This window comes from Vombatus ursinus, unplaced genomic scaffold (assembly GCF_900497805.2).
Source record: "Vombatus ursinus unplaced genomic scaffold, bare-nosed wombat genome assembly UNPS02014158.1, whole genome shotgun sequence".
NCBI lineage: Eukaryota > Metazoa > Chordata > Mammalia > Diprotodontia > Vombatidae > Vombatus > Vombatus ursinus.
Window position 1 is genome coordinate 1,020,922 of NW_020953936.1, and position 25,574 is coordinate 1,046,495.

A 25,574-nucleotide genomic window follows, 5' to 3' on the forward strand; every position below is an offset into this window, starting at 1 on the left:
AAAATTTTTAAAAACTGTACATCTTCCATCTGTTGTGTAACAGAGTTAAAGTTATAGTGATTACATTATTTTCCAAATAAACACACAAAATGCAAGTTATAACCAGTTAGTGGTCAAATTTGCTGACAGGTCTTAACAAGCAAGTGTTGGCAAGAGAGTGTGTTGTGCATTGTCAAGCATTCATCAGCAGGCATATGTACATGCAATGACTTGTTTACAATGTGATACTATACAGTTACAAGACACAATATTGTATCACCAAAATTTTAATGCAGGAAAAAACCCATAAATTTACAATAAATTATTAAATTTAAGATGCCTCATTTAAAAGAATGTATTTCATATTTTTAAATGATGCAAATTTACAAAAAAGTGTTAAAGGGTTAAAGAAAGATGGGGAGGCACTGAGTAATTTTTTTAAAAGGGGGTGGTTTGTGTGTTTTCTTGAGCTTCTTGAGGGTAAATTTTATGTTTTTACCTTTCTCACGGTGCTTAAAACATGTTTGTTCATTGACTGATTTTTAAGGAAAAGAGCTAGAGGAATGCTGATAGGTATTTCTTCTATTTCTTACCTCTGAGGGTTTTCTTTTTAAGGCTAAACGTGCCTGTTTCCCTCAACTGATCTTTATGTGAGATGGCCTCAAGGCCTTCTCCATCCCAAATTGCTCTCTTCTGGACATTCTCTCGATTATCAGTATCCTTCTTAAACCATGAACACTATACCCCAGATGAGGTCTCACAAAGGGACCATCACTTCCTTATTCCTAGAAGCTATGCCTTTCACACTGCAGGCCCAAGATTGTATTGGTTTTCTTGGCTGTCCCATCACACTCCTACCTTATATTGAGCTTAAAGTCTACTAAAACTCTCAAAGCATTTTTATAACTGTTATCTAGTCATGGCCTTCCTCATTTTATGCCATTAGAGCTGGTTTTTATCATTATTATTACTGTTATTATTTAGAGTTATTACTTAAGTGTAAGACTCTATAGTTATCTCTGTTGTATTTCCACTCAATTACTAGCTATGTAACCCTAGGCAAGTTTCGTAATCTCTGTCTGCCTCAGTTTCCTCAATTATAAAATGGGGCTAATAATAGCACCTACCTCCCCCAGAGTTGCTGTGAGAATCAAATAAGAGAATATTTGTAAAGTGCTTAATACAGTACCTGGCATTTAGTAAAAACTTAACAAATGTTTGTTTTTTTCCTTCCTTCCTCAGTGTTCTAGCCTAAACTTTTGGATCTTGATTCAGTAATCCACTGTGTTAGCTAGCCTTCCCAATTTGACGTCAGCCAGATTTGATTAGCATGCCATCTATGTTCATCAAATATTGATGAAATGATATCGATGGCTTTATCTAAGTCACTGATAAAAATGTTAAACAACATGAGGCCCAGTATAAATCCCTGGGGTACTCCACTGGAGACCTTTTACTACATTGGTGTTTAACCATTAACGACTCTTCACTGATTGCAGCCATCTCACCATCTAATTATACTCTTGTCTAATCCACACGCCCATCTTCTCCATAAGAATAGTGTGAGATACATTGTCCAAAGCTTTATACATTATCAAAAGCTTTGTTGAAGTCTAAGTAAGCTGTATACACAGCATTTCACAGGTCCACTTGTTTAGTAATCCTGTTAAAAAAGGAAATGAGGTTAGTCTGTCATGACCTGTTCTTGATGAAGCCATGCTGGTCCTTTGCAATGAACACTTCCCTTTCTAAGTGGTCACCAGCTATCTCTTTCGTGATCTGTTTTACAATTTCCTCACAAATTGAAGTCAAGCTCATTTGGCATGTGGTTTGCATACTCTATTCACCTTTTTGTCAAAAATTGGGACAGCATTTGCTGTTCTCCAATCTTATGTTACCTCTCTTATTTTCCATGATCTTTCAGATTTCACTAGCAGTGACTAAGCATTCACATCTACCAGTTCACTGGGGATCCTAGGAGGTATTTCATCAGGGTCAGATGGCTTGAGTTCAAGGGCAGATAGGTGCATTTTAACTACCTCCTTACTAATCTTGGGTACCCCTTCCCTTTTTCTCTTGTTCCATCACTCCCAGTTCAAAATCATTTTGTGTTGTTATTATTAGCCTACAAATAATTGCCTGTATGCCCTGAATAGTGATAAGATCATAGAGCTAGAGCTGAAAGAGATTTCAGAAGCCATCTAGACCAACACCATTTTACAGATGAAGAAGCTGACGCCCAGAAATGCCTGGAACCTCTAGGTTCCTCTGTACCTCTAGGCCCCATCTCCCATTGGCGAGTTTCTTCTGAGCCCTCCATTTTGAATAGTGTCCCAGGCAAGACATCTTTCATTTTGCCATCTGTTTTATCTTCTGATTCTCCAGACTTTACCACCATGCCCCAGTGCCTGCTTTTCAACTCCTTTGTATGAATTGTATTACCCCATTAAAATTTAAGCTCCTTAAGGGTAGGAAAGGGGCAGCTGGGTGGTGCAGTGGATAAATTGCCAGGCCCAAAGTCAGGAATATACTTCTTGAGTTCTTCCTGGGTTCTAATCTGGTCTCAGACACTTAATAGCTGTGTGACGCTGGGAAAGTCACTTAACTCTGTTTGCCTCAGTTCCCTCATCTGTAAAATGAGCTGGAGAAGGAAATGGCAAACTACTCCAGTATCTTTGCCAAGAAAAACCCAAATAGGGTCACGAACTCAGACCCAACTGAAATGACAACAACCACAAGAGCAGGTACAATCTTAAAATTGGCAAACTATAGCCAGGCCAGATCCAGCCTTCAGCTTGTTTTTTGTATGGTTATAAAATAATTTTTATATTTTAAAATTGTATGTAAAAAAATTCTTATTTTGCTTTCTACACTGATTTTAGTTTTCTGACCACTACTCTTATGTAGTAAGGACTTAATACTTCTTGCCTTGCCCAAGGTCATACAGCTAGTAAGCATGAGAGGTGAGATTTGAACCCAGGTCCTCTTATTCCAGAGTCAATGTTCCTTTCACTGAGTCACAGTGCCTCCACCCAGGAAATCACATCTAATCCTCTCTTCTTCCTCAGACCTTTGCTAGATGCTCTCCCACCTGATAGCAGCTGTGGCTGCCCTGTGTCACTGTTTGGAGGACAAGCAGATTTTTCATCCTCAGAGCATTCAGTTCTTTCCTGTCTAGGAAAAGCTTCAAATCTGTTTATTAATCTCTAATTGTACAGCTGAACAATTTCTCCTTTTCCGTTTTCCATCATCCTGACTCCCCTCCTCCACCTCAGATCCCATTTTTTCCCATTGATTATTCACTGCTGTTTTCCTTAGGAACATTTCATTCTCCTTAACAACCTGTAGCATGGAAAGGTTAACTTTGAGTATCTTCACCTTCTTTTCCAGGAGGGAGAAAAACCTACACCTGGAATGCAAATAACAGTCACAGAAATACAAATATCACACATAGGATTCAAGTCATTGCCCAACATCCTACTCTCCATAATTGTTGAGATTTTCAGCCTTTTCATTTGAAGTATTTGTGGGTGTTTATACCACCAACCTAAGTACCCAATTAAAACATTTATAGCCAATTATTGCTTCTTAATAACTTGAAAACTCCACTCAATTTCTTTTCCTTTTTTTAAGTCCCCAGCCTCAGCCATAAACACCTCCTCATCCAACTTTATCCCAACCTCTAATAGGTTTCACCAGTTTCCCCCACCCAACAATGTACTCTAACAATTTGCTTAATTTTTCCATGTCACAGCAACTATCTTCTCTTGACCCTTCTGGAATCTACCTTCCCAGATTCTACTCCCTAATCCTCCTACAGCCTCCTTAACCCTCTCTAATCCTTTTATATTCTCCTTAATTGTCCTTGATCCTGCTTTGCCTGTTCTTTGGCCCACTAATCATTTAGAATAATATTAATTAATCCCCTTTTCAGTTCACCTTCTTTGTTCATATTTCCTTCATTTATTATAATTTTTTTGTGCTATGGTCTACAAAAATGTGAAATATTTCTGCCTTTTTAAATTTGTTTAGAAGTTTTTTATGCCCTCACACATGATCAGTTTTTGTAAAAATGCTGTGAGATGCTAAAAAATAAAGTAATCCTTAATATCAAATTAAAACACCACACACTGGCAAACATAGATGAGGTATTTTAAAACTAGTTTACAAGGGATGACTCATTGGGTCAAGAAGGTGGAGGGATAAATTTTAAAATGATTATGATATAAAAAAGATTAATAAAATAAAACTTTTTAAAGATTCTCATTCAGAAATTGCTAAAATGTCTATTATAGGCTCATATATTCAGAGTAGAAGGAACCTTAGAGATCATTTAATTTAACCTCTTCACTTGACAAATGAAATTGAAGCCAAGAGAAGTTAAGCAATTTGCCCTTGGTCACATAAATCATAAGTGACACAGCCAAAATTCATATCCATATCTCACTCCATATCCCTTGTTTTCCACTGCACAAGTATACTTTGTTTTTCCAAAACTCTGTTTAGATTCTTACTTTCTTATCTTATTTCTATATTTGTCTAAGTCTAATGGAGGCTCATTGAAATCCCCTACAGTTATTGTCTTGTTTTAAGTCTTGCAAATCAGTTAACTTTGCCTTTAAGTATTGAGATACTATGCCATTTGATGTGTCCATGTGTGTTTATTTAATATTAATATTGTTTTTCTTGGGGGTCTTTATGTATAAAATAATTTCTATATTTGTCTCTCTTACTTTTTTTTTAATTCAGCAAAGACATAACAAGTGCAACTTCAACCCCTCATTTTAATTCTGCATTAAACTTTATGTCTTAAATGCTTTTTTTCTTACAGGAAATTTTTGGATTTTGCCCTCTAAACCATCCTGTCACTTTGCTCCATATTTTGAATTAGTTCATCCTATTCATATTCATGACTATAATAGTTAAATTTATTTTCCCCTCCCTCAAATTTTATTACATTTTTCTCTTTTTAAAAAAAGAAAAAGAAGGAAATCAGTACTAGGTATTTATAGTGTATTCTCTTAGGATCAATCTAATTTCAGTTTATTTCCTTTCCTATTTCTTCCATGGCTAGACCTAAATCACCAGGTTCTGCCCTATCCTCACACACTCTCCCTTTTCAGGATAATTAACTTTCCATGACTGTAGTATATTTTGCTTGAGGCTATTCAATTCCTCACCCCTCACTGGATTCAAATACTTCTTTCCCTCCCTCAATTTCCTTATCTGTAAAATGAGAGTTTTGAATTAATTGATAATTAAGTCCCTTCTAGTTTTAAATCCTGTGATACAGTATGTCTTCAGTGACTTCTGCCCAGACGAAAGTGACCTCTCCTGAAATCTTTTAGCATCTTCTTTAAACCACTCTTGTACACATCAAATAGTTTGTGTTATAGTATCTATACATACCTTAGTTCCTTTATCAGATTATAAACTCATTGAAGGGTGAGATTGTTTCTCATTCATCTTTTAATCTTCCCAAAGGCCTAGAAAAGAGGCACCTAGGTGGTTCAGTGATAGGGAGCTGAACCTGGAATCAGGAAGACCTGAAATCAAATCCAGTCTCAGATACTTGCTAGTTGTGTGACCCTGGACAAGTCACTTAACTTCTATTTGCCACTTCAGTACCTTTGCCACGAAAACCCCATCAGGGTCACAAAAAGTCATACACGACTGAACAAAAGGCCTAGAACAGTGGTTTGTCCATAGCTGTCACTCAATAGATACTTATTAATTGAATGAGATAATAATACCTTGGACTTTTATAGCCTTTTACTGTCTGCAAAGCACTTTCACTTATTTTATCTCCTTGGATCCTCACCCCATTACTGTGAGGTAGGCAGAAAAGGTATTATCATCATTGCACAAATGCCTGCTACCTACTGTGCATAATACTGAACCTGGAGTCAGGAAGACCTGAGTTCAAATCCTGCCTCAGAAACTTACTAGTTGTGTGACCATGGGCATATCATTTAACCTCTGTGTGCCTCAGTTTCTGCATCAATAAAATGAAATTAATAATAGCACCTACTTCCCATGCTTGTTGTGAGGATAAATGAGGTAATGTTTGTAAACCTCAAAGTGCTTTATGAGTGCTAGCAGTTATTATTATATGTGGCAGCTAGGTGTTGCAGTAGATGGAGTGCCATGCCTGGAGTCAGGAAGACTCATCTTCATGATTCAAATTGGGCGTCAGACACTTAATAGCCATGTGACCCTGGGCAAGTCACTTAACCCTGCTTGCTTCAGTTCCTTATCTATAAAATGAGCTAGAGAAGGAACCAGCAAATCACTCCTGTATCTTTGCCAAGAAAACCCAAATGACTGAACAACAACAACAAATTATCATACGGAAACTTTAGAAGAAGTTAAGAGATTTGTCCAAAGGGATACAGATGTTCAGTGATGGAGCTGGATCTCAAACACAGGTCAGACATATATTTGTAAGATTCTGAACTGCTGGCTGAGTACCGCTGTGAGACTTTTTCATGAAAAATTATTTTAATTCATTAAATAGAATCTGTTCTTTTAAAACCCTTTATTCTTTCCAACATAGTTAAGGACTGGACAGCAGCATTGCTTTTTCTTTGATTTAGAACCATACAACTTCACTGTTATTGTTGTAATCATTCTAGTTCTGGATGTGGCAGCCTATTGGTCTTTTAAGATGTTGAAAGGTTGAGTCTGGGTTAGAGAATAGTCCATCAAAATGAGATGGTACATATAGAAGTACTGTCAGAAAAAAAAAAAAAACTTGCCTTAGCCCATCCTACTTTGGTTCTGCCTACCTCCCTGTTGGATTTTGACACGGGCATCCTTGGCTCCAACTTTGCTTTTCACTTTTGACCCTCTTCAATTCAATCTTATTCACCTCAGCATCACTTTCTTCCAGTCTTTCAGTCCATAGACCATCCTACATTTGACCTTTGGCATTAGATGCCCTGCTCTGATCTCTTAATTCCACAGGTCAAGTTGGTGGCTCCAATCTTCTTCCTGGATGGATGGAGGAATGAATGAATGAATGATCAAGCATTTCTTAAACTCTAACTATGCACTGTGCTAAGCACTGAAGATACAAATTGCTTTCCTCAAGGAGTTCACATTCTAAATAGAGGAAGGCAGCACATATAGCAGGAGGATTCAGCTTCCAGTCAGTATGGAAAGACCCAGTGGTACTTAGGGTACAGGAGCAAGGCAGAAGGTAATGCACTCTCTTTAGTGTCATTTCCATTGATAAAAAGCATATCGACTTCTGGTAGCCATTTGACAGTAGCAGGGCCTTTGATGGTGAGAATTCTCTAATCTTAAACCTCTCCCTACCTACAGGTTCCTCCCCTACTGCCCTCAAACATGGCCAAGGTGCCCCCATCCTTTAAAAAAAAAACAAACCTTTAGTATGCCCTTCCATTCTCTCAAAAGATTGTCCTATTATCTTTTCTCTCTTTCTCAGCAAAACTACTTGAAAAAGCTATCTACAACTATTGTTTTCACTTCCTCTCTTTTCATTCCTCAACCTTTCATAAGGTTGCTTCTGACCTCATCACTGCACTGAAATTGTTCTTTCCAAAGTGACTACATGATTTCTAATCCCCAAATATGACTGATCTTTTCTTTTCTCAGTTCTTATCCTTCTTAACCTTGCACTTGACCACATTGACCACTCTCTCCTCCTGGCTAATCTTCTCTGGGTTTTTGTGACATTACTCTCCCTTCATTCTCTTCTTATCTGTTTGCTAAGTTCATCTTACCTGTTTGCTGGGTTATCATCCATATCACACACTTTAATTGTGAGTTCTCTGTAAGACTTAGGCCGTTTTCTACATACTTCATTAGCTTTCATGGGTTTAATTATCACCTCTATGACAGTGATTCACATGTCTATCTATCTAGCCTCAGTCTCTCCCCTGAATTTCAGTCTCACATCACCAGTTGTCTATAAGACATTTAAAAATGGGGAAATCTCAGATTCATCATGTACAAAACAGAGCATATCATCTTTAACCCCAGACCTACTCTTCCAAACTTTCCTGTTTCTATCATTCTTCCAGTCTCCCGCATTTGTAACCTCATTGTTGTCTTGCATTGCTCTCTGTCAATCACCCCAAGTATCCAGTTAGATGCCAGATTTTGCCATTTCTACCATCACAAAATCTCACATCTGACCCCTACTCTCCATTCCCACAGCTAATTCAGGCCCTCATCACCTCTAGCCGGGATTATTACAACAATCTACAACAATTAGAACAATTCTAAACTGGTCTTTCCTCCTCAAGTTTCCCCCCCATTCCAGGCTCATCTTACACACTGTTGCCAGTTATTTTCCTTCCCTGGAGATTCCTGTGTCACTCCCCTACTCAATCAACTCTAGTGACTTCCTTTTGCCTCTCAGTTTCATTTTTGAAGCCTCATACACCCTTATTCCAGTTTATCTTCCTGGCCTCATAGTACATTACTCCCCCTTCCACCAAGCTGGCCTCTTTGTTCCTTACAAGGGAAACACTATCTTCCACCTCTGTGCCTTTTCATTGGCCATTCTTCCATTGCTAAAATGTACTTTCTCCTCACTTCCACCTCATAGAATCCATATCTTCCTTAAAGATACTATTCACATGCTGCCTTCTACATGGAGCCTTTCCTGATGCCCCCAACTTGCTAGTGCCCTTCCTTCCACACTACTTTAACTACTTTGCATATGCTTGTATTTATTAACTTGACATTTGTGCTGTATATCTTTTTATCTGGACTTGTTATCGCCTGCATTAATATGTAAGCTCCTTGCAAGTAGGAATTGTTTTATACTTTGTACTTGTACTTTGTATTTGTCCAGTGTCCAGTGTATGTGTTTAATAAATGCTTATTGATTGATTGACTGGAGACTTCCAATGTTTGTGTGTCCACACTTGACTAACTACAATAAAGTCACTTAACTTTGTTTAACCTGCAGTAAAATGCCCCCATATGGGCAGCTAGGTGACACATTAGATAGAGTTCCAGGTCTGGAGTCAGGAAGGCTCATCTTCCTGAGTTCAATCTGGTCTCAGACACTTGCTGACTCTGTGATCGTGGGCAAGTCGCTTAACTCTTTTTGCCTTAGTTTCCTCATCCATAAAGTGAACTGGAGAAGGAAGCCACTCTGGTATGTTTGGCAAGAAAACCCCAACAAATCTGGCCTCAGACATATAACACTTATTAGCTGTGTGACTCTGGGCAAGTCACTTTGCCTCAACCAAAAAAAAAAGTGCCAAGAAAAATTGGGTCATGAAAGTCAGACATGACTTTAAAAAAAACCTGAACAATAAAGTGCTCCCTTAGTCCATGCAGACCTTTCTCTATTGTCTTAGGAAGCTTTAAAATATAGGTTATTAATTTAAAAATCACATATAACTCTTGACCCCCCCCAGATCAAAATTCAAGTCTTATCAGTAGTATAGTGGTCTCCTGACCAATTTTTTAGTTCTGTATATTTCCCATACCCCACCCCCACTTCCAAGGCATGCAATAATTATACAGATATGCAACACAAGCATTCATAATCAATTGTGGATTTTTATAGAGAGCAAAAAATCAGTATAAACAGCATAAATAAAGAGCAAGAAAAATAACATGCTAACAAAGAGGCATGTTTGGGAAGAGTGAAAAGTTTTCAGAGAAGTCCTAGTTCTTAAAACAATGATGGCAATTGGGCAGCCTCACTCTGAGTTTTTTGTTGCATATATCAGAGACTGTACCTTCCTAGGCTGTCAATGAAGGCAAACTCCCTGCCTGGGAGCTGTGTTGTCTGTACTCCCTATCACAGATTGCGTGTCCCTCTTTTAAAACTTCCAATCTGACCCCAGCTCAAAGATTACACTAGTCCAAAGTCTTGGAGCTAAAAAGGAACCCTTGTCCTTCTGAACTGCAAATCTCAGAAAGTCAGGCAGGTTTCAAACATCTCTTATATAAGATTTAATTAGCCCTCCAAAGGTATAGCAAATAAGCTCCATTTTTGTTTGCTGATAATCTTTCACTAGCCTCATAACTAGGGAAAAGCAACTGAGCTACAAAAGCAAAGAGGGCGAGTGAAGTTTGTTGTGAGTAATTGCACTGCCAGTCTGGTATACAAAGGTGGTATTTAGCTGGGGTATATAGAGAAAAAGAAGGGTATTTACTCTTGTTGGTGAGCGTGAGATTGGCCATAACTGTTAACTTTGTTTTGTTTTGTTTTGTTTTTTTTGACTAGGCAGTGGGGTTAAGTGACTTGCCCTGGGTCACACAGCTGGTAAGTACAATGTGTCTGAGGCCGGATTTGAACTCAAATTCTCCTGAATCCAGGGCCGGTGCTCTATCCACTGTGCCACCTAGCTGCCCCTCATAGCTGTTAACTTTGGAACAAAATCATTTAGCCAATTTTGATAAGTTAAGTGCTTAGCACAGTGCCTAGCACATAGCAGACAATTAATAAATGTTTATTGATTGATTGATTCATTGAAGTGAGAGATTGAAGTAAATTTGTGTGCTGGGCTCTGGGAATACATTGGGAAAAAAACGAAACAGTTCTTGTCCTCATGGAGTTTACATTCTGATGGGAATTGGGGGAGATACAATACCTGTACAAGAAGGTAAATATGAAATAATGGGTAGGGGAGAGGGGCACTAACACCTGGGAAAATTAGGAATGACCTGGCATAGGAGTTGGCCTCTGATCTGAGCTTGGAAAAGTAAAGAATTCTAAGACACCTAAGTAAGCAAGGTGAGCTTTCCAGGCAAGTGGGACCATGGTATATGTAAAAGGAATGGAGGTGGGAGACGGCCCATCACATGTAAGAAAAAGCAAGTTATATTCTAAAATAATAGGATAAATAAAATGGGGGTGGGTGGGGGATGAAGAGACAGAATAACATTGCATGGTAAGAAATACTTATGTTTGGAAAAACATGATAGGAGGAAGAATGGTGGAAGGTATTGGGGTATATATCAATAGAGAAGGAAGATGATACGTTATCAGCATTTATTTTAGAACATGTGAAAAGAGAAAATAAATGTGGGTTTCAAGAACAGATAAAAAAATCTAGAATAGATGATTTCACTTATCTAGACATCAGCAGGAGTTCTTTCTGCTCCCCCTCAAAACAAAACAAAACAAAACCCTAGAGTACTACTAATCTCTTGATTTACCTTAATGGTAACCTCATCCTTCAAAAGTCAGAGAAACCAATTCTGGACCTTATCACTACAGGAAGAAACGAATTACTGAAGTAGACATGATTAGAACCTTGAGGAGAATTGACTGCATCATCTTGGAGAGAACTGACTACATCATCTTTGAATTTATGAGGAAGTAGAGACACAGTATAACATTTTGCCAAGTGTTTTGGGAAAACAGATTTCAGAGGATTTTGAAAAAAAGGATAGCAAGAACTCTGATCAGTGCAATGACCAACCATGATTTCAAAGGACCAATTATAAAGTATGCTACCTGCCTTCTGATAGAAAAGTGATGGACTAAAGAAGTAGAATAAAACACACAGCTTTGAACATGACCAGTGTGAGAATTTGTTTTGCAATGTAATCAAAAATATATTTGTTACGAGAAAAGAAAAGAAACTAAGTAAGGAAAGCAATTTGGCTGGAATGTATCATGTCTCGAGAGGAATGATATACTTGGAAAGGTCATTTGGAATTGGAATGTGAAAGACTTTAAATGCCAAACAGGATTTTGAGTTTATCCTAGAAGTAGTAGGGACTCACTAGAACTCCTTGAACAGGGGAGTGACTTTATTCCAGCCAAAATGGACTCTCTGGTGTTTCATGAACATGATATTCCATCTCTTACCTTGATGTTTTTACACTCACACTATCCCTCTTTGTTAGAATGTCCTTCTTCACCCTATCCCTAGAATTCCTGGAATCCTCAAGATTCACCTCTGATACCACCTCTAACAGGAGGCCTTTTCTGACCTTTCAATTATGAGTACCCACCCCGCAATTACTTTGTTTTTATTTTCTATATTGCTTATATTTTCTCAACTGTGGGTAATAGGCAGGCTTTCATAATTATCCTCCCAATAGGATACAAATGTCCCATCCCAAAAGTCTTAGTGTAGTTTTAAACTACTAAAGCTTAAATGTGCTAGGCTTAAGCTTTAGTAGCTTAAAACTGCACTCAGATTTCTAGGACACCCTATTAAGCTCTTTGAAGCTGTTTAGTTTTTGTCATTTTATCCCAGTTGACTGGTTCTTAATAAGATCTTAATAGGTACTTAGTACCTTAATAGGTGCTTAATAAGATCCTAGGATCATCTATTTAGAGGCAGAGAGGTTCTTAGAGGTTGTAGAGTACAATCCCTTGTTTTACAGATGAGGAAACTAAGGACCAGAGAGGTTAAATAATTTGGTCACAAGCAAGGACTTGAAAGTTGAACTTAAACTCTAGCTAGATCTATGATCTCAGGAAGTGGGCCTTTGTGGGCTGACTTGTGAACCTGATCAGCAATTTAAACTTTGTTTCTGTGAGAAAAATGCATTCATTGCAAGTTTTAAACTATTGATATACAAATGGACTTTTGGCACCACCTGCTTATAAGTTAAAGACTTCTTTTGATGGCTTTCTTGAATTTTTTTTTTAAATAAGGTGCTTACATTTGAAATCAGGGGATGGTCTCCTTTCAGTATCTTATAACTGACTCTTTAGTGCCATCTTCAGTTATTTTAAAAAAAGTGTTTATATTTAACTGCCCTTCATTTATTTGAGTAGCCCTTAGCTGAGAAATTCTTCACTCTAACATAGACCAGTACAAGCCAAAATTGTCCTCATTTGATGTTTTGAATGATGAGAAGTTCGTAGTATATATGATATATGTTAAAGCTAAAGTCTAAACTTTGAGATAAATTAACATTCTAGAAAACATAAAACCTGAAAAAGGTCCATCAGAGATTATTTTCTTGCTTACTGGGTTTAACCAAAATATCTGTTTGTAATAGTTGTCATTGCCTAACTAATATTTTAAGACAAGGTTGTTTCCATATAGGAATAAGACACATGCCCTCAATGAAAGTCATGCTTTTATGAGCAATGGAAATCAGAGAGATTATCACCATGGCAGAAGGAGAGCAATCATACAGATGCTGTTCCCACCCTTATTGGAGGCAATTAGTCTAAGACTCTAAGAAATAGGGGTCAGAAATGCTTCTGACTTTTGTAATTTGATTTTAGGGCACCTTTTTCATCCTGGCTTCATTTCAATTCACATTTTTAAAGTGTCTACTATATGTAAGACTTATATGAGAGTCAGTGTGGCATAGGGGATAAAAAGCCATCCTCAGATAGAGCAGTCTCAGAATCAGTAGGGTTCAAGTATTTCCTCTCATGCATACTGGCAATGTGACCCATCAGTATCCTTAGGTAAATTTCTAAGACTATAAATTGCAGATAAATTGCCAGTCTACATCAATGAAATGAATATCCACTTATGGTGTTCCCTACAGATTCCCTAAGAAAACCACTGATCTATACCCTCCCCTACCAAAAAATTTCTCTAGGCACTATGCTAGGTCCTGGAAAGAGAAAGACAAAAATGAAATAGTCCCTTGCTTAAAAGAACTAGAGATAGTGCAAAGTGGGAATTCTGAGGTTCCATAGCCAAAACACTGCAGATGGTGACTGCAGCCGTGAAATTAAAAGACACTTGCTCCTTGGAAGGAAAACTATGCAAACCTGGACAGCATACTAAAAAGCAGAGATATCACCTCTCTGACAAAGGTCCAAATAGTCAACCCTATGGTTTTTCCAGTGATAAGGTATGGCTGTAAGAGTTAGACTATAACGAAAGCTGAGCACTGAAGAATCGATGCTTTTGAATTATGTTGCAAGAGAAGAACTTTGAATCCCTTGGGCAGCAAGGAGATTGAATCAGTCAATATTTAAATAAACTAATTCAGACTAATCACTTGAAGGTCAAATACTGAAGCTGAAGCTTAAATACTTTGGCCATATAATGAGAAGATGGGACTCATTGGAAAAGACCCTAATGTTGGGAAAGATTGAAGGCAAAAAGAAAAGGGAATGGCAAAGAATGAGATGAATAGATGGTATTATGGAAATAGTGAACATGAGCTTGGACAGACTTCAAGAGATAGTGGAAGATAGTAGTGTGCCATAGTCCATGATGTCACATAGAGTTGGACACAACTAAACAATAACAACATCAATACATAGCTAGTAAGTTTCTGGGGAAGGATTTGACACAGGTCTTCCTGACTCTAACTCCACCAATCTATCCACTACTTCAACTACTTGTCTCTAAGAAAGTACTCACATAGTATTATTTGCATTTTTTGGAAGTACTATTGGTTAGAGAAATGCAAATTAAAACAACTCTGGCTAAAATAATAAATGTTGGAGGGGATGTGGGAAAACTGGGACACTAATGCACTGTTGGTGGAGTTGTGAATTGATCCAACCATTCTGGAGAACAATTTGGAACTATGCCCAAAGGACTATAAAACTATGCATTCACTTTGATCAGCAATACCCTGTTAGGTCTGTATCCCAAAGAGATTTAAAAAAGAAAAAAAAAGTTAAAGAACCTATTTGTACAAAAATATTTATAGCAGCTCTTTTTGTGGTGACTAGAATTGGAAATTGAGGGGATGCCCAACAACTGGGAAATGGCTGAAAAAGTTGTGCTATATGATTGTAATGGAATATTATTGTGCCATAAGAAATGACAAGCAAAATGATTTCAGAAAACGTTGGAAAGACTTTTACAAAGTGAAATGATACAAAGTGAAATGAGAAGAACCAAGAGAACATTATTCATAGTAACAGCAATATTATATGATGATCAACTGTGAATGACTTACTATTCTCAGCAATACAATGATCCAAGACAATTCCAAAGACTCATGATGAAAAATACTATCTGCCTCCAGAGAAAGAACTGAAGTTGTCTGAATACATATTAAAGCATACTTCCTTCCTTCTTTTCTTAATTTCTTTTTTCTTTCCTTCTTCCTTTGATCCTTCCTTCTTTCCTTCATCTCCTCATACAAAATGACTAATACAGAAATGTTTTACATGATCACATGTGTATAACTTATATCAGATTGCTTACCATCTCAGGGAAGGGTAAGAGGAGCAAGGAAGGGATAGAATTTGAAACTCAAAACTTAAAAAAAAAGAATGTTAAAATTGTTTTTACATGTAATTAGGGGAAAATTTTATAAATATATATATTTATATACTAAAATACTAAATATATATATATATTTATATACTAAAGTACTAAAAATTGCTGGTTTAGAGTGGTGCTAATTTAATGCTACCAGTTTTACAAGTGTGTGTTTGCTAATCTGAGATACAACATTAGCCAGACATTGGTAGTAGCTGGAATTTGGATTCTAGCCATAACATATCACCTATGTTCACCTAAACTTGTAAAATAAAAACCTCTGACTTTACACTGGGGACAAAGTGCCCTGCTCTTTGTATTCACACACAATGCCAATGGGAAAGTGATATTATACACAAGGTTACTCCCCATTTGGGAGTGTGGTTCACTTAGGATTGCCAACACAAGCTAGTATTCTGCTGCTTCTACTCCACTGTCCAGCATTTTCTAAGTGCCTGTGAAAATCATGTGGAATTATGTTATGCACAAGCTGCCAGCCACAGAATAGAGGTTCTTTTGTTTAGTCATGCATAAACCTGGTTTAGAGAGAGAAACCAGGAATATGGTAGGGGAGGTTCCCTTTTCACTGTATGAGCAAGAAATGTTTGTCATCCAGGCAAAGGGGAGAATAAAATCTTAGTATCTTAGATTCTGAGCTAGAAGGAAACTTAGAGGTTATCGGGTCCAATTTCTTTGTTTTACACATGAAGAAACTCATGTACTATGGGTGCAGTGCTTTTCTCAAGGTCACACACTGAGTATTTACTATAAATGGCAAAGGTGGGGTTTGAGCTCAGGCCCTGGACTCCAGATCCTTGCTCTTTGCACTGTATAGACCGTCCTGTACTGACGTAACTTAAAGCACAGATCATTCTGGAAGTCTGATGAAACCTTTGGACCCCTTCTCCAAATGATATTTTTAAATGCATAAAATAAAATGCATAGGACTAAAAACAAGTTATTAGACCAGAGGTTAAGAATCTCTAATTAAGGTGGGAGTATGCTTGGTCTAAGTTTATTTTAGGGATGTTGTAATTTCCAATCTTATGTCATAGCTGTAGGTCAATTACTTAGCTGAAATAGTCCATCAACCAATAGTATCTCTTTGTCTTCTGAGTGCCCCTTCCCCATTCAGGACAGTGATGATAATAGTAATTATAATAATAATAGCTAATATTTATATAGTACTTACTATATGCCAGGCACTGTGCTAAGCATTTTACAAACAAAACTAAGATCTTGGCAACTGCTCCCATCACTTCCTGGCAAATAGAGAAGAAATAGAAACAGTGTCAAACTTTATATTCTTGAGCTCAAAGATCACTGCAGATGGTGACTACAGCCATGAAATTAAAAGACACTTGCTCCTTGGAAGGAGCTACCTCCATTTTACAGATAAGGAAACTGAGGTAGAGGCTAAGTGACTTGCCCAGGGTCACACAGCTAGTAAGTATCTGAGACCAGATTTGAACTCTGGTCTTTCTAACTGTAAGTCCTGTCCTTTATCCATGGTACTTTAGCTGCTGATTATAAAGCTTTTGGACATTTCTAGTTTAGAGAACACAAATTATAGTAAGCTTTCCTTTACACTGTTCAAAATCATTTGCCCTAAGAGGGTCTGGGATGAACATTAACTCTGTATATAAGGACCTGACAACCTCATTGAGGATACGCGAAATCACAATTTTAGTGCTAAGATTAAATGAGAGAAAAAATATTGAAAGGAATAAGGTTACTTGCGGCACAAACGATCAAAGAATCACAAAATTTTACAGCTAGAAGGGATTTTAGTAGCCCTCTGGTATAAACCATACCCCAAAGGAATCCTGACTTATCAGTTAAATGGCTTGCAATTATAATGACCAAGTTTAACCTTTGCTAAGAGATGAGAAAAAGCAGCTCCTTCCTTTCATTGGAGATGTGGAGTGCTATGGTTATGGATCATTGCTTATGCTACTAGACTTGGTCAATGGGTCAGTTAATTTTGCTGAACTATTTCTTCTTTTGAAATTTTCATTGTAAGGAAAAGCATGCTGGGTAGAGGACAGTGAATGTTTGGAAATTAATGTGATATCAAAACAAAACAAAACAAAACTCCATATTTCAGGTCAGGACATTTTCTCTGGCTGTCCTCCATGTTTTGAATGCTCCCCCTCCTCAACTCTGCTTATTGACTTTCCTGACTTCCTTTAAATCCCAACTAAAATCCTATCTTTTACAAGTAGTCTTTCCCAGCCCCTCTTAATTCTAATGCCTTCCCTCATTTAATTATTTTCTATTTATCCTGTATATAGATTCCTTTGTATGTATTTGTTTGCACATTTTCTCCCATTTTAGATTGTAAGTGCCTTGAGGGAAGGAACTGTCTTTTGCTTCTTTTTGCATCCCTCAAACCTGGCACATAGTAGATACTTAATAAACATTTATTACTTGGTTGATTAAATAGTGCATAGCTGTTGATCGATTAATATTACTAATAAACCTATATACCAAGATATCAAAGAAAGAAAAAAATTACCTATATACAAAAATATTTACAGCAATTCTTTTTGTTGTGGCAACTGGAAACGAAGGGGTTTCCTTTCAATTGGGAAGTTGGCAGACAAATTATGATATATTAATGCAATGTAATACTATTGTGCCTTAAGCAATGATGGAAATAATAGTTTCAGAGAAACCTGGGAAACCTTGTATGAGTTGATACAGAGTGAAATGAGCAGAACCAGGAGAGCAATTTATGCTATAATAACAACATTATAAAGACAAATGACTTTGAAAGACTTCAGAACATTGATCAATGTAATGACCAACCAAGATTCCAGGGGACAAATGATTAAGTATGCTACCCAAGGCCTGACAGAATGTTTGTGGTCTCAAGATGCATGTAGAATGAGACATACATCTTTGAATGTGGTGGATGTGGAAATTCAGTTGCTTCACTATGAATATTGGTTACAAAGTTGTTGTTTTTCTTTGCCTAAACGATGGGAATGAGGTGGGAGAGAGGGAAATGCTTATTAATAAAATTAATAAATTAAAACAGAAGTCACCAATGAAACTAAAGTAAACCAAATAAAAATCTTGATAAACTGTCTCTACAACATTCCCTTGATTTTCTAGTTGAGTAGCCCTGTCCAAAAAAAAAGAAAAAGAAAAAGAAATATGCTTAGTTTGGCATTTTTTTATCTGTTCTTGATAAAGTTGTGCTGGCTGTTTATAATCACCATTTCATTTTCTAAATGTCTATTAACAATCCTTTTAATGACTGGTTCTAGATTTTCTCAGTGTATCCTGAACCCCATTCTATCCAGGTTCCCTAAGCACAGAGTGGGTATTCTGAAGGTCAGCACTGTGATATTGAGGGAGGATGGGAGATATGTCTCATGATTGGCTGAGAGACTTCTAACCCCTGAAATAGTTTGGGGAGACTCTGGAGTGAGAGAGACAGAGAGAGAGAGAGAGACAGACAGACAGACAGACAGAGACAGACAGAGAGAGACAGACAGACAGAGAGAGAGACAGAGAGAGACACAGAGAGACAGATGGAGAGAGAAACAGAGACAGAGAAAGGTAGAGATACAGAGACAGAGAGAGAGAGAAAGACAGAGACAGGAACAGATAGAGAGAGGTGTAGTTTGAGATAGATAAGGCATGAATTTTTGAGTGGCAGATAGGAAATTTCCTGGCGTCATAGACATGTGGGAAAGCTGGCCCCCACCATGTCCTTTGAGTCTCAGTGTCTAGACTACCTCCCATCCCATGACTGAGAATATCTCCAATCATTCTCTAGTTGATTGAGCTGATTTTTATATTGCTTTCATGATAAGAGGTTATCTACTCTTGTATATTCTTTCATATATTCTAATCTGTATAACTTTCCCTATTTCTGTTTACTGTTTCTTCAGATAAATAGATTGGTGTGTGCTAAGCCTTTGAAAGGAGGGAGATGCTGGTGGGTTTGCCTGCCACAAGTCTTTTTCCCCTCTAAAGCATCCTCCACTGTGCCACCAAAGTGATTTTCCTAAAGTGCAAGTCAGGTCATACAGTCTCCTCTCTCCCCAACTCAGCAAACTCCTGTGCCTCCCTATCACCTCAAAAATCCTGTGTTTGACATTCAAAGCCCTGCATAACCCAGCTGCTTTTTACCTTTCCAGTCTTCTTACCCTTACTCCTCACCACATATTCTTCAGTCCAGTGACACTGGCCTCTTGGTTGTTCCATGAGCAGGATGCTGCATCTCTCAGCTTTGGGCATTTTCTCTGGCTGTCTCCAATTCCTGGAAGACTCTCCCTCCTCATCTCTGCCTCCTGGATTTTCTGACTTCCTTCAAGTTTCAGCTAAAATCCCAATCTCTACAGGAAACCTCAAACCCATCTTTGATTCTAGTGCTTTCCCTTTATTGATTATTTCCTGTTTATCCTGCATGTAGCTTGTTTGTACATATTTGTTTTCTTGTTGTCATCTCCATTAGATTGTGAGCTCCTTGAGGGTAGGGACTGTCTTTTCCCTCTTTTTGTATCCCCAACACCTAGGAGGGTGCCTGGCGTAGTAGATGCTTAATAAATACTTATTGACTAACTGGTGAGGGGAAGCTATTGCCCTTTTTAGAGTGACTGGGGAAAGTTAGTTTATTTTTTTCCCTGACCCCTAAAAAGGCATCAAACTCCTGGACTACAAATATTTAATGTATGATAAATAGATATAATTTTAGCCATATACTTTTCTTGGAGATGGAGTGAAAGAATGGTAGTGCTGGGCTTCATCTTGCCTGCTGCCCCTTCTCTGCTAGGCTGGTGCAGCCATGGCTCTCCTCTTTTTGTCAGATCTGATATCTATCTGACATCATGCTACATTCAGGCCATCTGTTCTGCATATTAGATGGCTATCCATCTATCTATATTACACTATCACAAACTCTAGGAGGGAGTGATCATTTCCCTCCAAGGTTCTCATAATTCCTCATCAATGGCTAGATCATAGAGTGCAGGAAAGAGAATAATGTGTAATAATCCTGGAAAGGTAAGTTGGAGCCAGGTTGTGAAGAATTTTAAATGTTAAACAGAGTTTATTTTTTATCCTAGAGGTAAAAGGGACCCTTGGAACTTTTTGAGCATGAATGTGACATGCTCAGACTTATGGTTTAGGAATATCACTTTGGCAACTGTATGGAAGAGGTATTGGGGAGGGAGAGACAAGGTCAGGATACCAATTAAGAGGTTATTATAATAGGCAAAGCAAGAAGTGATGAGGGTCTGAGCTAGGGTGGTAGCCATGTTAGTGGAGATAAGGAAATAAATAAAAAGATTTTGTAGAATAGAACTGTCAGGACTTGTAACTTACTGGATAGAGTAGGTAAGGAAGAGTGAAGAGTTGAGTTTGATGCTAAAGTTTTAAATCTGAGTATCTGGGAAAATGGTGGTGCCCTTGTTCTGAGTTGGGCCTGATTCAGGCCTGGTAAGTTAGGTTTAATATTAGAATAGAATGAGACACTCTTGGGTCTTTCAAAACTCAAGGAAAGGAGATTTGCTTAGTAGGAAAAGGATATAAGGATAGGCATTAAGGGCATCTTAAGTGATTCAGCAGAGTGAAGCTCCTTCGCCTGTCACCTATGGTTTTCTACCAACCAATTGTCAGAAAGCTCCAAGAGCTCCTTGTGACTGTTTTGCACTCTGGTGACCAAGAAGTGATGTCAACAGTCTTTAGTCTCCTGAACCTATCACGTTTTAAAGTCTTAAAAACTAGCCTGACTTGTGTGGGTGTAGGGCAGGGATCAGGATTAAGGTATTGCTCATACTGTGGTCCTCAATAGAAATAGGGAAGTTAGGAAGAGGAATGCATTTGGAGTTCTGTTTTGGACATGTTGAGCTTGAGATGCCTACAGCCATAATTAGTGGGAAATAGCTAAAAGAGAGTCAGTGATGCAAGACCAGAGTTTTGGAGAGAGACTAGGACTTGATATATTGATCTGAATTCATCATAGTGATTATATTTAAACCCAGGGGAACTGATGAAAGGGAGTATATACACACATACATATATACATGTATATATGTATCTATACACACAGAGACGTATATGTGCATGTGTGTGTGTATATATATATATATTTTTTTTTAGAGTGAGAGAATATAGAATAGATATACAGTTCCCTTCCACATCAAGACTTTCCCCATCGAGGTTTTGATATATTGTGGATCAGCATAAGAAATATATAGTATTGTATAATATCAACCCAAATTTTATAATAACATACTGTAAACATCACACAAAAGAAAAAGAAAAAATTCAGACTTCTCTGGTATGAAGGGAAGGCCAAAAAATTTTACACAGATTTTCCAGATTGCAGGGGCACTGTGCCCCTACCCCCCATGAAGTGGAAGGGATAACTGTACATAAAGCATTTCTTAAGCACTTACTATGTGTCAGGCATTGAACAAAACAGTGGGAATAAAAATTTAAGCAAAAAGAAAAACAGTCCAGAAAGATCAGAGCAGTTCTAGAAGGAGAATGAAGGCAGACTGACCTGGGCCTTCTATAAAATGGAGTCTGCAGGAGAAACTCACCAATGCAAGACCGGGAGCTCCAGAGGGAGCAGGCAGCAGACGTGGTAGGTGGCTTCAGGGTGAGGTCACCTCAGGCTTTAACAGATCTACATGTATAAAGATGACTAAATGTAGAATTGGTCTAGATCTTATTGATTCCCTCAAATTATTACACGGACTTCTGTCCATGGGGTCTTCTTGACAAAGATACTGGAGTGGTTTGCCATTTACTTCTTCAGTGTGTCCCTGTTTTACAGATGAGGAACTGAGGCAAATAGAGGTTAAGTGACTTGCCACTTGGGTCACACAGCTAATAAGTGTCTGGGGCCGGATTTCAACTCAGATCTTCCTGATTCAGGCCCCATGCTCTATCCACTGCACCCTTCTCTGTGCTAAAAGTTTTAAAGAGAACTAAAATATACAGTTGTTATATTGGTAGAAGAATTTTTTTTAACCATTTTAATAAGTTTATCACATAAATATACTCATTAGCAATGATCAATAGGCTAAAAATCTCTTTTCCATGTTGAGCATATGTCTATCGTTACAAATAGCTAAGAATTTGCCTAGAAATATTATTGAAAGTATGTCGTTTTTTCCAAATATTTTTTCTAGGTTAGTATTTCTGGATAATTAGAGGCTTAATAGAAGTACAATGAAAAACTTATAAATGCTAACTTTCATGTTATCACATGCCTTCTCACCTACCCCTCTCACTCCCCCCACCCCCATTTGAGAACAAAAGAAAAACAAAGCCCATTACAAACATGTGTACTCAATCAAAACAAATTTCCACATTGATGATGTCCAAAAAATATTTTGTTTTATTCTGCATTCTGAATCCTTCACCTCTCTATTCATAGGCAAATATGTTCCATCATTAGTCCTTTGGAATCATGGTTGGTCATTATGCTAAGAGTGCAGCACAATAGTATTCCAAAACATTGGTGCCATAACTTGTTCAGCCATTCCCCAATTTATGGACACTCCTTCGGATTCCCATCCTAGCTCTACTATCCATTGTGCCATTTAGCTGCCTCAAAATTAGATATTGCTTTAAGGTTTGCTAATCCTTTACAAATGATGTCATTTTATTTTCATCTACCCCATTTTTGAAATGGACTCCTGCCTGGAAATGTTTTGAGCCTGGCTGTGGGTTCCTGGGTTGTGGTCCTGGAGAGAAAGTGGCTTTTTTCTCACCTGGGGCTGAGCCTGGTATGGTTGCAGGAGTGTAAGTGGTGAGATGGACTTCTACAATACAGAGGGTTTTTTGTTTGTTTGTTTTTCTTAACTGAGCACTGCTGCAGAAGCATGAAAGAGCAGTTGAATGGAGGAGCTAGGGAGAACCACACAATAAGGATGGGTGGAAAGGATGGAGGGGACTTTCAATTAGTGAGTTCCTGGGCTAGAGTGAGACTTCAGGATGGAGAGCTGTGAGTCTGTTTTCTTTAGTGTTTCATACCCAATAACCATAATGTATCTTGAATGCCTCTCTGCAGCCTTTGACACTGTTGATGACCATCTCCTCCTAGATACTCTCCTCTCTAGGTTTTCATGATTTTACTTTTCCCCAGTTCTTCTCTTAACTGTTTGGCCACTTCTCAATCTCCTTTAATGGATCAATGATCTCATAACTAGTAAGTAACTGAGACAGGCTTCTTGAGCCATCTACTATACTACCAAAGATCTCCCTCAGTCATGCCTCTTACAGATGTTGCCAAAGAGATCCAGATGCCTGCTGCTTTGAGGCAGAAATATCCCACTGTTCCCTTCCTCAACTCCCCACGGTATTTTAACCTAACCCCTGCTCCATCTTTTGGCTTTGTAGGAAGCTGAGAAGTCAGATGGAAGCTGCTGAAGTGCCTGGAAGTGAGAGAGGGAATATATCCATAAGGTCATCAGAAAAGATTGTGGAACTGAAGTATTGTGGAATGTTGTGCTGCTGAATTCCATCTGGGTTTCAGGTGAAAGGTAATGATTCCTTAGTCCCTTCTCCCCTTTCCCTCCCTCTCTTTACCAAGGACATGAGTCTGATGTTTCCTCAGAATCCAGCTAGATTTATCTTTGTTTCCTGAAAGTCTGTTTATTCATTTACTCTTTAAACATTTACTTTATCTCTTAAAACTGGAAAAATATGGAGAAGTTGTTAACCACCCACATTGCTAAATGGTGTGTAGCAGAGAGAAGTAATTAGAAACACTGGGGAGGGGAGATGAAGAGATTAAAAAGCAAAGTATTTTGCTAGAGTATGGGGTCTCAAAGGCCGAGAAGAAAGTACTTGATTTATTTTTACGTCTTTCCAGGAAAAAAAGAATATATTTACTGGTGTTTCACTAGGCAAATGAGTGTAACAGTAACTGGTTCAGTTTCTACCTGGGTTTGCAAAGAAATGAAACAAACTCCTGCTTGCAAAGAACTTATATTCTATGGGAGGAATACAAGTGTGCAAGGTAAATAATCTTAAAGTACACTAATGCAAAGTCCTATCAAGAAGAAGAGAGTGCTAAAAACTCAGGAGATCAAGAGATACTTCATGTAGAAGTTGTCAATTGAGCTATGCTTTTAAGGAAGCTAGAGACTCTAGGAGAGGGAGAGGAGTATATTACAGATACAGGGGACTATTTGTGCAAGGACTGAGTATAAGGAGTATCATATTACAGTGCTGGTAAGTACATCCTCAGACAGTTTTCAAGGTTCATCAATTGCAGATTGAGGGGTTGATGGCATGGAGGGCTTCAGCTCAAAATCCATCTTCTCTAGGAAGACTTCCCTGGTCCCCTAGCTGCTACTGCCAGTCCCTCTAAGGTCACCTTTCATCTATTCTGTATTTATTGTATATGTACTGATTTATGTTGTCTCCCTAGAATGTAAGCTGAGGGCAGACACTGTTTTTGCTTTTTATTTATATCCTCAGCATTTAGCATAATGTGTAACATAGAATGAGCCCTCAGTACATTCTTGCTGAGCAGTGACCACCCAGGATTCCAGAGGACTGACCCCTAATGAAACATGCCTGACAAGAGAGGATTCAAGGTGCATATTGAAAGATATTTTTTGAACATGGCCAATGTAGGAATTTGTTTCGCTTTAATATGTTTGTTTGTTACAAAGCTTTTTTTTCCTTTCTTTTTTTCACTGGGAAGGTGAGTTTTCATTAGCTGAAAAAAAAAAGCAACCCTGCTTGTTAATCAAAAAACTGATTGATTAGAGGGCAGCTGGGTTTGGAGGTAGACTTAAACTCAAATTTCAGTTTTGCTCTTTATTCCCTCTGTGACTTTGACCACTTAAACTCTCTAGGCCTTAGTTTTCTCATCTGTACAATGGGGGTGTGGTATACGACGGGCCGCATTTACTCCTTCCAGCTCCAAATCTATGGTGTTATGACTAAGACGATCTTTGGGGCTGATGTGAGCGAAGCAGGAAACAGAAGGAGGACCTCGGATGGGGAATCGCGTCTGCCCTTCGGGTCAGGCTGCCTCTCCAAGACAAGAAGGAACAGGAAAGGGAAATAACTGGCAGCCCCATAACGTCCACGCCAGAGAGTCGCTGGAGCCAGGAGAGCAAAGGAGGGAAGAGGGAACGCGCTTGCTCCCGCCTCCCACGTGGTTGGCTCTAGTTGTCCCCCGAGATGCCCCGCCCCCTCTCCGCCCCCGCCCTTCCGCCACGCCCCTTCCGGTCTCCGAGGTTTGATTCTATTGGCGGGCGGAAGCGAGGCGGGGAGCCCGGGAGGTTTGAACGCTGGCCGGGGAGGTGCGGTTGCGTGCGTCTCCGCTGCCGCTTCACTTCGCTCCCCCAAGGCCTGTTCAACGGTTCGGCCGGTTCGCCTCGGCCTGTCCAGCGGTCCGTGCACGCCCCGTCCTCCTCGCGGGTGAGTGGCCGCCCGGCCCGGCGGGGATGGGGTCGG

General features: G+C 38.6%; 1 protein-coding gene across 2 annotated transcripts in view; it reads left to right on the forward strand.

The window, feature by feature from the left end:
• Positions 1–25,574, forward strand: part of MELK (maternal embryonic leucine zipper kinase) — a 104,949-nt gene that overhangs the window by 2,528 nt on the left and 76,847 nt on the right. Inside the window, exon 2 of one of the 2 annotated variants that reach the window (XM_027859072.1) lies at positions 23,499–23,641. The gene's annotated coding sequence lies outside the window, so the exon portion shown is untranslated. Of the gene's footprint in view, positions 1–23,498; positions 23,642–25,421; positions 25,539–25,574 lie in introns of those variants that run through there. The other variant, XM_027859071.1, reaches the window with a different exon arrangement.